This window comes from Urocitellus parryii, chromosome 3 (assembly GCF_045843805.1).
Source record: "Urocitellus parryii isolate mUroPar1 chromosome 3, mUroPar1.hap1, whole genome shotgun sequence".
NCBI classification, from domain to species: domain Eukaryota; kingdom Metazoa; phylum Chordata; class Mammalia; order Rodentia; family Sciuridae; genus Urocitellus; species Urocitellus parryii.
In genome coordinates, this window is record NC_135533.1 from 59,217,331 (window position 1) to 59,235,336 (window position 18,006).

General features: G+C 36.1%; 1 protein-coding gene across 3 annotated transcripts in view; it reads left to right on the top strand.

Moving 5' to 3' along the window:
* The window catches only part of Phtf2 (putative homeodomain transcription factor 2), a 150,490-nt gene that overhangs the window by 19,107 nt on the left and 113,377 nt on the right, over positions 1–18,006 (top strand). Inside the window, exon 2 of one of the 3 annotated variants that reach the window (XM_026384985.2) lies at positions 4,344–4,430. The exons of the other annotated variants lie outside the window; for them this stretch is intronic. The gene's annotated coding sequence lies outside the window, so the exon portion shown is untranslated. The remainder of the gene's footprint in view (positions 1–4,343; positions 4,431–18,006) is intronic. 3 annotated transcript variants of the gene reach the window in all.

Sequence of the window (18,006 nt, forward strand, 5' to 3'; positions counted from 1 at the left end):
CTCCTGCCTGCTCAAGTACAGGGCATGCTAATCTTTGAGGTCCTGTCTCAGGATCCCATCTATCAACTACGCGGGTTGAGGGGGTTGAGGGCCACTCAGCTATCTCCATAGGTGGAGCTGTTGGCTGAATTACGCCCTCTGGTGATAGATCGGTGTTAGTAGCAGCCTCCTGTTGTTGCTTCCCCCCTGATAGCTGTTTCTCCTCTAAGCTTTCTTCCTTTAAATTTTCTTCCTCTGTCTGACTAGCTTGAGAGACCTTCTCTTTTGCTTGATCTAAATTGTCTTTCTCCATGGTTTGAACCTCTAACAATTTATTTAACACTCTTTCAGTTTGTTTTTTACTAATTTCTAATCTGTTACAAAGATAACGCAACCCAAAAAGATAACACAAAACAAGACCGAAACAGAATGAAACAAAAATGGAACAAAAAATCGTTGTATCAATTTTCCTATTTTCTGGACATGTGCATTTGTGGTCTATTTCTATCTCTTCCTCAGGGGAAAACAACTTCAAACCTTGAGCCAACCATTTTTCCCAGTCTGCCTGAGAAAATTCTAGGGATAGGCAGCTTGAAACAAAACCAAAACAAATCAAAGCAAGAACATATTGTTTTTTAAAATGGTCACCCATTCTCTTGCCTTCCCTTAGGGGTAAGCAATTTCACTTACCCCGAAGCTTCAGACGTTCCCCGTCCGGGCCGCCAAATGCCGCAGTCTGGCTGGGCACAAATCACAAGCCACTGAAGCAAGAACAGACTTTATTTTTTTACTGCAAGAAACAAACCTCACACACGCTCCCGGGGAATCCTCCCGAAAAGCCACGAGGCTCCTCCAGGAACCCCCAGCCGGAAAATATCTCTCCGGGAAAACCCTCCTCCTGCACTTCGCCAACCAATGGGAACTCTCGGGGAATCCCTGTGAGAACTAAAAATAGCGCGAGAACTCAAAATTAGCGCTAGAACTCAAAAGTAGCGGCAGAGGCGGATATTAACGCCTTGCCTGTCAATCAATACTGTTGGCAAAATGCCAGGGGCCATACAGACTCGGCTGTGGCTCTCAGCAATCCACTTGTCAGTTTGTACTTTTGTTGCCTTGTACAAAAATGAATAAATCATTGCCAAGTCCAGTGTAATAAAACTTTGCCTTTGTATTTTCTTCTAGGAGTTTTGTAATGTTAGATCTTATGTTTATGTCTGTAATCTATTTTGAGCTAATTTTTGTGTATGGTGTAAAATAAAGGTCCTCCTTCATTCTTTTGCATGTGAATAGCCAGTTTCCCAGCACCCATTTGTGGCAGAGAATGTTCTTTTTCTATTGAGTAGTCTTGATACCCTTGTTGAGGATCATTTGACATATACACAGGGTATATTTCTAGGATTTATATTCTATTTCATTTGTCTGTTTTCTTTTATGTTAGTACCACACTGTTTTGATTGCCGTAGCTTTATAAATATCTTTTGAAATCAGGAAGTTTGAGTCCTCTAAATTTATATCTTTTCAGAATCATTTTGGTTTTATTTTGGGCCTCTTAAGAGTCCTTATGAATTTTAATATGGCTTTTTCTATTTCTGCAAAAAATGCCATTGGGATTTTGATAGACATTGCATTGAATCTGTAGATTACTTTGGGGACTATATGGATATCTTATCAATAGTAAGTCTTCTAATTCATGAACATGGGATTTCTTGCCATTTATTTGAGACTTTGAATTTCTTCTAACAATGTTTTGTGTATAACAGGTGTTTTAATGTCTTTATTTACAAATTTTATCATCTTTGTTATTTCTGGGTCATTACTGTTTTCTCCTTATAGGTTGTATTTTCCTATTTCTTTACATGCCTGGATAATTTTTGCTTAGATGCCAGAAATTGTATTTTAAATTGGAGCTGGATTTTCTTTGTATTCTTTTAAATATTTTTGAGCTGTGTTCAGGGACACAGTTAAATAATTTGAAACAGTTTAATCTTCAAGGTTTGCTTGATAAACATTGTTAGGCGAGATCTGAGCATCCTTTAGTATAAGGCTAATTTGGCCCTACTACTGACAATATCCTTTTAAATATCTAGATGTTATGCGTTATTATAGTTTCTGTGTTTTAACTGTGAATTCTCACCACCGCTATGTGAGCTTTTGTAATTTTGTTCTGCCTACTTCTTCCTGGTGATTTTTTACCCCTGACTTCACACTAGTTTTCCTACCCATACTTGTTGGTCAAGACTCAGCTGAAGAAGGGGGAATACTTTGCAGAATTCTGGACTTTTTTTTGCAGCTCTGTTTCTGGTACTTTGCCCGGGAATTTCAGCTACTTTAGTGCCTTGAATTCTCAAATCTGTCTTCTCAGTTTGGGAAGACTTGCATGCTTCCTCCTCCTAGCACTGATCCTAGAAACTCTTTTAGACAGCATCCTTGGACAATCATAGGGCTGACTTTTTTGTTTCCACTCTTTTAGGAATCACTGTTCTGGCTATTGTTCTGCCTGAAAAATGTTTCACATATATTGTCCATTTTTTTTAGTTTTGTAAGGTAGGAATATTAATTTGGTTTCAATTATTCTGTCATGCCTAAATAGTAGAATTCTTTTATATTGAATTTTAAAGCAATAATCTAAATTAAAAATATTAGAAACATAATTTTTACCATAATTACAATTAAATTCCCCCCGCCTTTTTTTTTTTTTTTTTTGGTACTATGATTGAACCCAGGGACGCTTTACCATTGAGCTAAGTCTCCAGCCCTTTTTATTTTTTTATTTTGAGACGGGTTCTCACCAAGTTGTTTACAGCCTCCCTAAATTGTTGAGGCTCGCTTCGAACTTGCAATACTCTTGCCTCAGTCTCCTGAGTCTCTGGGATTACTGGCATGTGCCACTATGCCTTGGTTTTAGAGTGCTTTAGCATGGCATGCCTGGAATCAGAGCTTTGATTGATTGAATATGTTTTTGTTTATCTTCACCATTCCTGTTTCACTTGAAACAAATGTAGGCAAATACGATGAGTTAAAATGTAAGCAGCTAATTTCTTTTTCTTGTTTTATAAACCCAGTTCTTACTGACAGTATGTGTATAAAATATGTCTAGATAATTTCCAAGGAAGACTAATGAATAATGTTTATTTCCCTAAGGGTATAATAATTCACTTATTGTCATTAGAAAATATTTGTAACACTGCCTGAAAATACTACTTGATTGGAAAATTATCTTTCATGTTTTGGTTATTCAATTTAACTTAGCCTTGGGAATAATAGATATTAAGGACTGTTAAAAGTCTTTGTGAGCAAAATGGGCTTAATATATATTCTCATTATAGGTAACTGGAATGACCTTTAGCTTTTTTTCTGATGGAGACGGATGGATTATGTGAAATGGTAAAATTAAAGCCCAAGGCTAATTTTCTTGTGCCAGTTCTATACTTCTACTGCAAACACTAAATGAAAAAATTAACTTAATTATAAGAGGAAGGCTTTGTGTATATTATTTTGACAGTTTGCATTTAGACAATTAACATGAAAAAGGAGGTATTTTAAAACTGAATCAAAGTTTATCATAATTATTTTTCTTTGAATGTGATTTTAGACTAGAAATCAAGTTGCAAGAATAATACAAAGAATTTCTGTAAACCCTTTGCCCAGATTACTCAAAAATATTAACATTTAACCATATTTACTTTTTTTTAAAAAATTGGTTGTTCAAAACATAATGCTCTTGACATATCATATTTCATACATTAGATTCAAGTGGGTTATGAACTTTATCCTTCTGTCTCTCTTTACACACCTCCCTCTCTGTCTCTCTCCCGCCTTCCCCCTCTCCCTCTCCCTCTGTCTCAGTCATTTGAGTTATAATATTCCCTTACCTTTAATAGCTTAAGTTTTTATTTCCATAAAACAGGATCATTGTTGTTACTAATTTCTAGTTTTATTGCATTGGAATTATAAAAGATAATTGATATGATTTCAGTTTTTAAAAATCTTTTGAGACTTGTTTTGTGGTCTATCATTTAATCTATTCTGGAGAATGTTCTTTATGCTTTTGAGAAAAATGTGTATTTGGCAATGGTTGGGTGGAATGTTCTGTAGATATTTGTTAGTTTAGTTTGGTTTAGGGTACACTTTAACTCAGCTGTTTCTTTGTTGATTTTTCTGTGTGGATGATCTGTCCATTGCTGAAAGTGTAGTGTTAAGGTTCCCAACTGTTATTGTATTGGAGTTTTTCTCTTTAGGTCTTTTAATATATATTTTAAAATTTATTTGGGTGCTCATATATTGGGTACATATATATTTAGAATTATTTCTTGCTGAATTGACCCCATTATCATTATATAATGACCTTTTTTGTCTGTCTTTAGGGCTTTCATTTGGATTCCATTTGCATGAAATATCCTATTCCATTTCTTCACTTTCAGTCTATGTGGGTCTTTAGAGGTGAATTTCTTGTAAGTAACATATATTTGAGTCTTGTTTTTTTAATCTGTGTCATTTATTTCTTTATTTTATGGTGCTGTGGATTGAACTCAGGACATGACACATACTAGGCAAGTGCTATACCACTAAACTACAACTCCACTCCACACTTTTATGTCTTTTAATTGGAGAATTTAATGCATTTAATTCAAGGTAGTTATTGATAGGTCAGGTCTTACTACAGCCATATGGAACTTGTTTTCTAGTTTGTTGTAGTGCCTTCCTTTCTTCTTCTTTTGCAGTCTCCTTTGTATTTACATGATTTGCTCTAGTAGTATGTACTTGATACAAGCTATTTTGAAATGATAGCAAGTTAATATGATCATAAAGTTAAGAACAAATAGAAGAACAAGAGAAATTATACTATAAGAAAATTCTACACTTGTACTCTAAATTTTTGTTTTCTTGTAATAAAATCTTTCCCTTAATATGTATGTATGGACATATATACTACACTTTGAATTTCATAGATCCCATTTTGCATTTTTCTATATTGTCCATTTTTAGCATATTAATGTAATTATTCTCAATTGTTTTGTTAGTCTTCATGCTAAAATAGGAATGGTTCATGTACCATGCTTTATTGAGCATTCTGAATTTGTTTATATAATTATTCTTAACAATGAGTTTTATATCTAAGATCATTCTCCTACATAAATGCAGTAGAAAGATCAAAATCAGGAAATTAACACTAATATAATACTATTTCGAATCTATAGGTATACACATTTCACCATCCTTCAAAGCAAAAGAAAATCCAGGATCACATACTGCATTTAGTTATGTCTCTCTATTTTCCTTTTGTAACAGTTCTTGAACCTATATTTATATTTCATGATATTGACAGTTTTTTAAGTGCTAAGGCCAGTTTTTTTTTTGTGTAACATCCTTCAAAATGAGTTTGATTTTTTTTTCCTCCCTCATGATTAGATTCAGGCTGTGTACTTTTGGCAGAAACACCTCAGATATGTTACTTTATACTGCCTTATATTAGGAAGCAAATGCTGTAATTTCTCCTTTTACTGGTAATGATAGAGAAACCTGGTAGATATTTCCTTGTGATAACTTCACTATTTTACTCCTTGTGATTACTAAGTACTTAGTGGAGAGGTACTTTGAGTTTATGTAAATATCCTGTTACTCTCAAATTTACCCATTAGTTTTAATATCCATTGATGGTTGTGTATTGTGTGAATTGGTTATCTTGAGATGGTTGCTAAATGATGTTTTTTTTCAATTCTCTTAATTTTTTCTATTTATTAGATGGCTTCTTGTAGTGAAGAAAACCTTCCCTTTAGTATGTATATATTCATTTATTCATATCAGTATGCAGTGATAGATTAATATTTTAAACTTTTGCCAATGTTCCTATAATTCTTTGAGCATTTTCTTACTTTATGACCTAAAATCTGTACTGTCTCTTCTCTAGCCCTGTAATCAGACATTTATTTAAGGAGTGTGGATTCCTTTTACTATAGAATAGTTCTAGAGATATGGTTTCTAGGTGTGTTTATTGCTAGTGAAGAGTCATTGCTTCTAGGCCCTCTCAGTGAACATAGTTAAGAGTGTGTGTGTGTGTGTGTGTTTTGGTACTGGGGATTGAACCCAGGGGCACTCATTCACTGAATCACATTCCCAGCCCTTTTTATATTTTATTTTGAGACGGGATCTTGCTAAGTTGCTTAGGGCCTTGCTAAGTTGATGAGGCTGGCTTTGAACTCAAGATCCTCCTGCCTCAGCCTTCAGAGCTTCTGGGATTATAGGCATATGCCCTTGTGGCCAGCTAAATGTGTATGTTTAAGTATATATGTGGGGGATATATGTAACATATCTTAATTTTCAGAAAGGGATATTTATTTAACTGGCGTCATGGCTACCAAAAATAAAGTGAATATAGTCTTTGGCTATATGACCAACTAGTCATGTCTTTATTAAAAGAAGTTATAGTTCTGGTTGTGCTCAGTGGCATACACCTGGAATCCTAGCAGCTCAGGAAACTGAGGCAGAACCATTGCAATCTTGAGGCCAGTCTCTGCAATTTAGTGAGCCTGTTTCAAAAAAAAGCAGGGGTTGAGTGGTAGAAGTGCCCTTGGGTTTAACTCTCAGTACCACACACACACACAAAAAGTTATATCTCCACTCTGTTTTACAATCCTTAGACAAAGAGATTATTTTGTTGATTAACTAGATTCTAGGAATTATTTAGATCTTACCTGGTGAGGAAGGTAACTTAGATGGTTAAGGCTCTGGCAACCTTAGAACCCTTTCCCAGGGGTGATTACTTTCAACTAATATTTCATTTTTCTCCATTCATAGAGATACATGTGTGACTTTCGGTATCTGCAGGGTCATATAGACATTGGCTGGGTGTGGTGGCGCATGCCGGTAATCCCAGCAGTTTGTGAGGCTGAGACAGGAGGATTGCAAGATCAAAGCCAGCTTCAGCATTTTAGCAAGGCCCTGGCAAGTTAGCAAGACCCTGTTTCAAAACAAACAACAGAAAAATAAAACAGAAGGCTTGTGATGTGGCTCAGTTGAGTACCCGGTGCCCAAAAAGCAAACAAACAAAACCCCCCACAACTTTAACAGCTTTCAACTAGTCTTCCTAAAGATGGGACTCAGTACTTTTACTCCCATGTAAATATTACATGAAACTTTTATTGATTTTTATGGTATAAATAGGGTTGATATTCTACTTTCTCTGCTGTTGCCTTCAGCTTCTCAAATGAATAGAATTAGAGAATTTTCCTTCAATAAAACCAGATAAAAGGAGGGAATAATGAATGGGAGAGCAAAAAGATAAAAGAAGTAAATAATATCTTCTTTCAAGTTTCATTTTGGTCGTTCTCTCTCTGTTTTCACAATTTAATTTTCAACAGTGATCTAGGCCTAGATGAATCTGTAGTAACTTGACAAATCAGTACAAGGAGAAAGTTATTCTAGAAAGAGGAAATATTATCAGGATTAGAAGGCAAGCATGAAAATGCATGGTGTATTTGTGAATACATGTAGCTAGTATGTAGAATATGTATATGGATGGGAGGTAAGGGTATGTAGGTAGGGAGTCCTGGAAGAAGGTTGAGATGATGAGTGCTGGTGGCTATACTGGCAATAAACCTAAAATTAGGTTGTAAAAGAAGGGTCTTGTATATGGTGCCAGTTTAAGTCTTTTCTTAGACAATGGGAAACATGAGAGATTTTTAAATTGATGAAGTCAGTACTTGTCTGGGTTTTTAGCCCCCGTCTCCTCCTGACCAGCAGGAGAAGCGGGAAAAGCACACCCCGACCAAGAGGAGCCAAGAAAGGTAAAGGTCGACTGGATGCCCACACCCAGCCCTCCCTCCCGGGAGGACAATCAGACATGCCAGGGAGAACAGTCAAAGCAGGATCTCGTTTATTAAGGAAGTACACACAGCTTATATACTGCAAAGGAGCCAATCAGAATAAAAGTCAGAGGGGTGGAGCAAGTTCACATGTACACCCACCCCATAGTCTGTAAGGGAAGGCACTAGCTGTCCACCAGGGTGGAAGAGTCCTGGACCTATCCTGGAGGTGGTCCGCCTCCTCTGTCACTGCCCATAGCATCCCCTCCTGGCTGATCGTCAGGAGCCATCCCAGCCACATGTGCGGCCTCGAGACCAGGAAGCGGGCAGTCATGCCCTACAAGTACTTTTAAAAACAATGTTAAAATTGAAGAAACAATAAGAAAGTAAATATTAGAGTAGTCTTAGCATTAAATGATAGAGACTTGTACCATGTCTTCTGTCTTCAGTTGTGGGGCCAGGAAGGGATCATATGAGAGCTTTATGAATTTGTGATAAGTAGTTGTACTAATTCATTTCTTCATATATATTGAGTAGCTCCTGTGTGTCAGGTACAGAATTGGTGGTGTGGAAGATGTGAAGGGAGAGGATATAAGAAAGATTCTAGACTTATTCTACCTTTGGAGGTGACGTGCATTTCCCCTTGAATGTGTATTTCTTGCTTTACCCTCAAAGCTTATCACTGAAAATGGCCATGTCCTCTCTTGAGTGCATATTTCTTTATCCCCCAAATGTCTCTCTCTTGAGATCTCCTGCATTCTTCCTTAAATGTGTTTCTACTCTTGCAAACAAATATGTGCCACTGGAAAAACAAGAATCAAAGAAAAGAAAAATGTTGTGATTTCTTGCTTCAAAAATTGAGCAAGTAGTAAAATAAGAGTAGATTTAAGGAGGGAAAATGCATCCTAATTTTTGTTTTCTTAGAGATTGTTGTAATAATTGGTTTCACATAAGAGCTTAATTTTTGACCCTATTGTTTCTGTTTAGTATCTTGAATTTATAAAAAGAATTGAAACTGGGTATCTTCCCTTTACTTCCTTCTGTTAGAAATAGAAGAAGTAAAAGTTCAGCTGTTGTTAGTTTAAAATCCTATCTTAGAATATTTAAATTTTACTTTTTAGTTGAGTCAGTAATATAAAAGATTGAGTTTTTTTTACTAAAAAAAATGGATGCTAGACAAATGTAGGGATCTCTGAGTAACAATGAATTTAATTACAAAATTTTCTTTCGGTCAAACCAAATGAAAGTAGGAAAAAGTGAATGGGGGGAGCAAAAACATGAAAGAAGTATATAATAGCAAAAAATGATGGGCAAGAAAAGTGAGAACATAAGACTTCTAATTCTAGCCCCATATCCAAGAAGCAAGACTAAGAAGAAGCCTACAAAATATTAAGAATTCTTAGTGATACTCTTTAAAGAAGTAGATCTACCTAAAAAGGTGAGAAAGGAGCAAAACCGTTAAGGAAAAGTCCTTAGGAAGACCCTACATATGAATACTGAACCTCAGAAGATGAAGAGAACATTGCCATTTTGAATGGTATTCTTAGTTAAGGTTAAGAGCCCAACATCATCATGATGGTCGACTAGCTCCCTGAATGGGGGGATGGTTCCTGTTACAGAACATATAGTAGTGTCTATACTTAGATCAGTTTTAACTATCTTCATGAATCTGCTCTCAAAATGAAGTGTGTGTGTGTGTGTGTGTGTGTGTGTGTGTGTGTGTGTATGTGTTTGCATACAGATGCACAAAAATAAAAATGGTCCTAGCTAAGGTGATAAAGATGTCAAGGGTTGTTCAGGAGAACTTATTGGATATCAGAGTAAATAGGATCTCAGGACTGCACTGCCCACATTAAACATGATTTTAAAAAAAATGCCACACCAACTCTATAGCTATGTTACAGGGAAAGAATAAAGGAAAGATGTAACCATGAAAAGATTATCCTTTGTAGAATAATTGCTATATATGAAATAAATACTCCAGCAAATGAAATAGAAAAAATATTCAGAAATATAATGCCAAGAATTTCTGAAATGAAATATGTACTTGCAGATTGAAAGGCATACCAAATTTTAGGAAAAAATTATGAAATGATTTAATGATTAAATGATGTAAATGATTAAAAGTGGCATACCCTAATAGTTAATAACTTCAGAAATAAGGAGAGAATTAATATGTTGTCTTGGCCAGAGAGAGACAGAGAGAGAAAGAAGAGAACATGATGGAAAAAAAAATTTGAGTTGCTGTGAACTTCTCAGTTATGGGCAATTCTAGAAGTCATCAGAGCAATGTTTTCAAAGTTTTGGTGGAAAGAAGGTATGGTCTGAAGTATCGTGCACAACAGAATTAGATTTGGTTTGTCTTGCTACTAATAGTGACTAAAAATATAAGAATTTCTGATGTTGTGGTATAAAAACGTATGGAAACAGTCCAGGACTGGAATGATTTTAACAAAGGCAATTCAGGTCTTCCCTCTCTATGAATACATTTGACTTCTAAAGCAAGACCACTTGTCCATGGTGGCTACTGGAGCAATAGCTATTGAAACAGAAGTTTTTAAAAATTGGATTATTTTTAATATTTAATTGATTTTTTAAAAAATATATTTTTTAGTCATTGATGGACTTTTATTTTATTTATTCATTTATATGTGGTGCTGAGAATCAAATCTAGTGCCTCACACATGCTAGGCAAGTGCTCTACCACTGAGCCATAACCCCAGTCCCCTAAACTATTGATTTTTAATTAACACACAATAATCGTACATATTTATGTGGCATAGTGTTATATTTCAGTACGTGTTTACAGCGTATCATAATTAGAGTAGGGTCATTGATACACACACACACACACACATTATGTTAAACATCTCTTATATTCTTTATGTTGGAAGCATTCAAAATCATCCTCTCTCCTAGCTATTTTGAAATATACATTTAATCATTATCAATCATAGTTATTCTGTTGGGCTATAGAACACTAGAAGTTTTTCCTTGTATCCGGCTACATTCCTGTACATGTTAACCATCCTTTCCACATACCTGTTTCCTCCAATCTTCCCAGCTTCTACTGAACACTGTTCTATTTTCTACTTTTCTATGAGAATGACTTTTTTAGTTTTTACATATATGAGAATTTGCAGTAATTGTTTTTCTGTGCTGGCCTTATTTCTTTCACTTAACATATAGATCTCCAGTTCTGTGAGCATTGCTGAAAATGAAAGAATTTCATTCTTATTTGCAGCTGAATAATATTTCATTTTGTATATATACACCACGTTTTCTTTATCCATTTATCCATTCATGGATACCTGGGTTGATTCTGACTATTGTGAATAGTGCTGTAGTGAACAGGAACATAGACATCTTTTCAGCATACTGATTTCCTTTCCTTTTATTATATACTTTGTATTGAATTGCTGAATCCTATGACACTTCTAGTTCTAGATTCTTTTTTAATATGTATTTTTTAGTTGTTGATGGATTTTTTTTTGGGGGGGGTACCAAAGATTGAACTCAGAGTCACTCAACCACTGAGCCACATCCCCAGCCCAGTTTTGTATTTTATTAGAGACAGGGTCTCGCTGAGTTGCTTAGTGCCTTGCAGTTGCTGAGGCTGGCTTTGAACTTGAGATCCTCCTGTCTCAGCCTTTTGAGCTGCTGGGATTACAGATGTGCCCCACCGTGCCCGGCTCAATTGATCTTTTATTTTATTTATTTATTTATATGTGGTGCTGAGGATCAAACCCAGGGTCTCATACATGCTAGGCAAGTGCTTTCCCACTGAGCCACAACTTCAGCCTCGCAGTTCTAGTTTTTTTTTTTAATATTTTTTTTTTTAGTTGTAGATGGACACAATATCTTTATTTATTTTTTAATGTGGTGCTGAGGATCAAACCCAGTGCGTCATGCATGTGAGGTAAGCCCGCAACCACTGACCCATAACCCCAGCCCTAGTTCTAGGTTTTTTTTTTGTTGTTGTTGTTTTTAGATGGACAGAATGCCTTTATTTTATTTGTTTATATTTATGTGGTGCTGAGGATCGAACCCAGTGCCTCATGCACCCAGTGCCTCATGCATGCTAGGCAAGCATTCTACCACTAAGCCACAGCCCTAGCCCCCCAGTTCTAGGTTTTTGAGCAAACTGCATGAGTTCCCTTTTCTCCATTTCCTTGACATCATTTGTGTGTGTGTGTGTGTGTGTGTGTGTGTGTGTGTTTGAAAATAACCATTTTAACTAAGGTGAGATGATACCTCATTGTCACTTTGATTTGCTTTTCCCTGATGATGATGTTGAACATTTTTTTCACATGACTTGTTGATCATTTGTATTAACTTCTTTTGAGAAATGTCTGTTCAGATCATTTGTCCATTTTAAAATTTGATGCGTTTTTTTTTTAAAACTGTTTGAATTCCCTATATATTCTTGATATTCCTTGTTAGATTGTATAATTCACAAATATTTTCTCCCATTCTGTACGTTGTGTCTTCATTTTTTATTATTTACTCTAAAGAAGATTTTTTTTGTTTGTTTGATGGAGCCCCATTTATCGATTTTTGCTTTACTGTCAATTTTTATGCTAGCACCATGCTATTTTGATTACTATAGCTTTGTAGTATGTTTTGAAATCAAGTATTATGATGCCTATAGTCCCTCCCCCCCCCAGGTGGTCAGTATTGCTTTGGGTTCTTTTGTGGTTTCAAACAAATTTTAGGAGTGTTTCTTTTTTCTCTTCTGTGAATTATGTCATTTCCGTTTTGATAGGAGTTGCATTGAATGTAAGATCACTTTGAGCAGTGTGGACATTTTAACCGTATTAATTCTAGTAGTCCATGGGTCATCCGTCTGTCTGTCTGTCTGTTTGTTTCTTTCTCTTTCTCTCCTTTTTCAATTTCTTTCATCAGGGTTTTATAGTTTTTTTTGGGGGGGATGGGGTATTGAGGATTGAACCCAGGAGTGCTTAACCACTGAGCCATATCCCAAATCCCCTGTATTTTATTTAAAGACAGGGTCTTGCTGAGTTGCTAAGTGCCTTGCTAAGTTGCTGAGACTGGCTTTGAAATTGCCGTCCTCCTTCCTCAGCCTCCTAAGCTGCTGGCATTACAGGTATGCACCACCATGCCCGACCTTATAGTTTTAATTGTAGTGTTCTTTTGCTTCTGTAGTTAAATTTATTCCTAGTTACTATTATTTTTTTTAGTAGCTATTGTAAATGGGACTCCTTTCTTGATCTTTTTCTGCTAGTTCATTTGGTGTATCAGAATTACTCCTTTTTTTATATCAATCTTACGTCCTCCATCTTCACTGAATTGGTTTATCAGTTCTAGCTGAAAGCAGGAAACAGAATGAGGCAAGAGAACAAAAGAGCTTTCTCCAACTGAAAGTTCTGTTTAACACTTGTCCTTGTTTTGGAACCAGAACAAAGTCAACAAAGTCGTGACTATACCTACCTGTTAGAAATGTTAGAAAAGATTTTTATTTGGGGCAATAATGTGCTATGTGTGTATGTGTGGGTGGATGCTGGTTATTGAACCCAGGGTCACTACCACTGAGTTATATCCTGACCCTTTTTAATTTTGAGACAGATTATCTCCAATTGCTCAGATTGGCCTTGAACTTGCAATTCTCTTGCCCTAACCTCTCAAATAGCTGATGTGCCAACATTTTTGACTAAAAAAGAGGAAGGTGGAATAGTGTGAGTTAATTAGCAGCCTGCCACACCAACCAAGTTGCTAATCAGATACACAGGAAGAAAGCTGGAGTATGGCTCAGTGGTAGAAAGTTTGCCTCACATGTATGAGGCCCTGGGTTCGATCCTCAACATCTCTCTTACCCACACACAAAGAAAAGAAAGACAGAAAAAAAGGGGAAAAAAACACAAAACAAGTTGATGTTTGTAACATGTAAGAGCTCAGGGAATGTAGCTCTCCTGAGCCTTTCTTGACAAATATTACTTACCATAAGTAGTAGTAATGTACTATACATCAAAGAAGCTAAAAGACAAGATTTGGAAAGTTTTTATCAAAAAGAAATGGTAAATGTTGAGGAGATAGATATGCTTAACATGATTTGAACATGACACATGCGTACATGTATTGAAATATTACATGAAATCCCACAAATATGTATACTTTGTCAATTAAAAAAATTAAAAAAGAATGATGTTTAATGATTAAATCAAGTCAACCTCAAATAAATAAAGAATAAACAGTAATAATTTCAGGCTTAGTGAAGCCGTTGTAAAAAAATCAGTGGTGAAGGTCTGAGCTTGTAGCTCAGCGGTAGAATGCTTGCCTAGAATGTATGAGGCACTGGATTTGATCCTTAGTATCACATAAAAATTAATAAATAAAATAAAGGTATATGTGTCCATCTGCAACTAAAAAAATTTATATTAAAAAAAATCAGTACTGAGTCCCATTTAAATGTGGAAGAAAACTGAACAACTTTGAGAATGTTGATTGTAGAATTAAATCTCTCTCTTTTTTTGGTGCTGCGGATCCCAGGGCTTCATGGATGCCAGGCAAATACTCTACCCATGAACCACATCCCCACCCTGAGAATTAAATCTTAATACTACTAAGTGCTCAAGATTTATAAGCAATAATTAGGTCTTTGGAGGAAGTGTAAACTTGTTTATTATGTCATTTTCATAGCAGGGAATCATTAGGCATAATAAAATGTTGAAATATAGCAAAAAGTTGAAATCATTGTGGATTTATTAAAGAATGATTTTTAAAACCTTTATTTATTTTTAATTAGTTAGGGGTCTCACTGTTTTGCCCATTCTGGCCCTGAACTCCTTAATTCAAGCTTCCTAGGTAGCTGGGACTACAGGCTTGTCCCTCCCCACCCAACTTTAAAGGATGAGTTTTGTCACTCTATTTTTTAATGCTAGAAAGATCTTTGAAGAGTTAAATACCTCTTGTGGTAAAACATCTAAAAGTTCCTGAGTTCTTTCAGTTTTTCTTTTCTGTAGAGTTCATGGAAATTTTTTTTAATTTAATAAAAAGTATACGTGCTTATTTTAATAAATTAAAGCTATTTGAACGAATGTAGAAAACCTTATTGTTTTTCTCTCCATTTTCCATTCTCACCCCTCATTCCTCCCTTACCCCTTTAAATATTTGCAGAGGAATATCCATCCAGTCTGTTCTCTGCTTAAAGAAGTTAATAAGGATTTGTGTGTTTATTTTATAAAAATATCATATTCTTCATTGTTCTGTACCTTTAAAAAACATCTCTTATACCCTTATTAGTTATTTCTTCCATTTACTGGCAGTTCTGCAATAAGCAGCTTTGTACAGGTATACCAAGAGTTAAATGCATTTCTCTAGTGTTAAGGTTGAAAGATATAATCATTTAAAATTCTGATAGTTAATGTTAAGGTTCCCTTTTAAAAAGCTGTTCTAGGGCCTGGCATTGTGGCTCAGTGGCAGAGCATTTGCCTAGCATGTGTGAGGCATTGGGTTCAATCCTCAGCACCACATACTAATAAATGAGTAAAATAAAGATCCATCAATATAAAAATAATAATAATAGCGGCTGGGGATGTGGCTCAAGAGGTAGCGCGCTCACCTGGCATGCGTGCGGCCCGGGTTCGATCCTCAGCACCACATACCAACAAAGATGTTGTGTCCGCCGAGAACTAAAAAATAAATATTAAAAATTCTCTCTCTCTCTCTCTCTCTCTCTCTCTCATTCTCTCTTTTAAAAATAATAATAATAATAATAAAAAGCTATACTAGTAGAAATAGTTCTTGGCATAAAGAAAAAACTAGCTCATAAATACTACTACTACTACTACTACTACACTATTATTACTTTTAAATAAAAGTGCACATTTTGGCTGATCATAGTGGTGCATGCCTATAATCCCAGTGGATTGGGAGGCTGTGGCAGGAGGATAGTGAGTTCAAAGCCAGCCTCAGCAAAAGTGAGGTGTTAGGCAGCTTTAGTGAGACCCTGTCTCTAAATAAACTATAAAAGAGGGCTGGGGATGTGGCTCAGTGATTGAATGTTCAATCCCTGGTATCCAAAAAACAAAAAAAACCCCAAAACACCAAACCCCACATTTCTTCCATACTTAATAGCACTGGATTTAAAATTTTGCCAACCTTATGATAAAGACCTAATTATTTTTATTATATATATCTTTGAATACTAGTGAAGCTGAGCTGTCAATGCCTCCCCCCCCTTCCACTTTTTTAGGCTTTTAATGTCTTTCTTTGTGAATTATCTGTTTTATATCCCTTTGCTAGTTTTCTGTTAAGCTTATAATTTTCTTATTTATTTGTAGGAGTTTTTAAAAATAATTTGGACAGCAATCCTTTGTTTTCAGTTGCAGGCCTTTTGCTCATTTGATTTGTCTTTCAACATTGTTTATGATATTTTTGAAAGAAGTACTACATTTTGATGTTGTCAGTTTTTAAAAATGTGTTAACTTTTATTTGTCTTCTTGCATTTCCTTCATTCCGCTGAAATCCTAAACTCTGTTTTGTTAAATTCAGTGATCTGTTAACTGCCTTTTCGGTCCTTGGTGAAAGACTCTTCTCTGGGGTTGTGTAATATCAGGTGAGTTCACCTGCTTGTTTTCTGTTCTTGGCCTCCCTTACATTACCTACCCTTCCTTTGAATAGTTGTGGACTTTCTTTCATAATACTTTTCTTAAGTGATATAATTCAGTCCTGTGCTTTTACTGAAGAGCTCTTTGAAGTGCACGGATCTTAATTAAGTATCCAACTTGATCCTTTTGAAAAATGCATATATATATATATATGTAACCATCTCTGATTAAATATTGTCATTGTGTACATGGCTCCCAAATTCTTATCTCTATCCCTCTTTTCTATTACCTCTTTGACTTCTAATTTTTTATGTTTCATAGGTATCATTAGCTTAACATGTCTAAAACTAAAATCTTCATAATTTTTTTTTCCTTGCTGTTGTTGTTCGTTTTACTTTGTTATTTTTGGGCCTTCATCTGAGAAAATGGCTCAGGCCCCAAACCTAGATTCTTCTCTTCCTAATCCCTCCCCCTACCTGTCCCATCCCATTCTATTCTCAGATCTTGTTGATTTCACCTATAAATGAAACTTAAAAATATGCACTTGTTTCCATGTTGCCTCAGTCCGGCTGCAGCAAACTAAGGGGGGGGGGTGACAAGGAACTTGTGTACATTGATACAGCAGGAGTGGGAGCTGTTTATTGTAGGACAAGAGGGGTATATATACATTACACACAGCTTATCTTAATTAACATAAACTAGATACAGCAGTCAACCAATAAGGAATCTCCACACTTAATGGCTCGCTGACATTACTTCACAAACCACTCCCTCTGACAAAATGCCAGGCACCATCTTGACTTGTTTACAGACCCTAACACCATGTCTTTTGCTTGCCCCCAGAACCAACATATACTCACCTTCTGCATGGGATTATGATAGTCTGATCTGCTCTACATAGCAGTAGTCTTTTAGAAGTTAGATCATCACTTCTCTGCTTGGATCACTTTAATTACTTATAGTTGTGTTTGTAATTATTTGAGGATGGCCTTAGACCTGAGCCTAAGCAACTCCATTTTTAAAACTCCAGTCTCATTAGGCACACCTAACAGAGCCCTCCAGTATGGCCTCAGATAAGTTACTTCCCTTCACCCTGATAAGCAGAGTGAAGCGTTTGGCAGGCTATCTTCTCCTGATAAGAGGAAAAGGCTAAAAGATCTGGGTGGAGACCACCAGCCAGATGTTTCTGACCCCAGGGCAAATGATGTCATGGAGAAATCTGGTGGTAGCTGATAAGGATTGAAAGGGGAGTCAAAAGCCCCCAAACTTAGTATAAATAATAGAGCTGATGAACAGGGATTCAGCCAGTGGATACAAGGATGCACTCGAGCTGGAGAGCCTGATGAGGATCTGGACTGACATCCCATCACTTGTCATCGTTTTCCTGATCCTCTGCGTGATCCTCACCACTCTCAAACTCTACCTACTCATCTGGACCTGGTGAGAGCTGCAACTTCTCCATGGGACCCTCCCACAGCAAAAAAAGCTAACTAAAACAATGACCAACCAGAAGACTAGACCTCATCATAAAGAATACTACTGAATGCCGGCTGGGGTTGTGGCTCAGTGGCAGAGCGCTTACCCAGCATGTGTGAGGCCCTGGGTTTGATCCTCAGTACCACATAAAAATAAATAAATAAAATAAAGATATTGTGTCC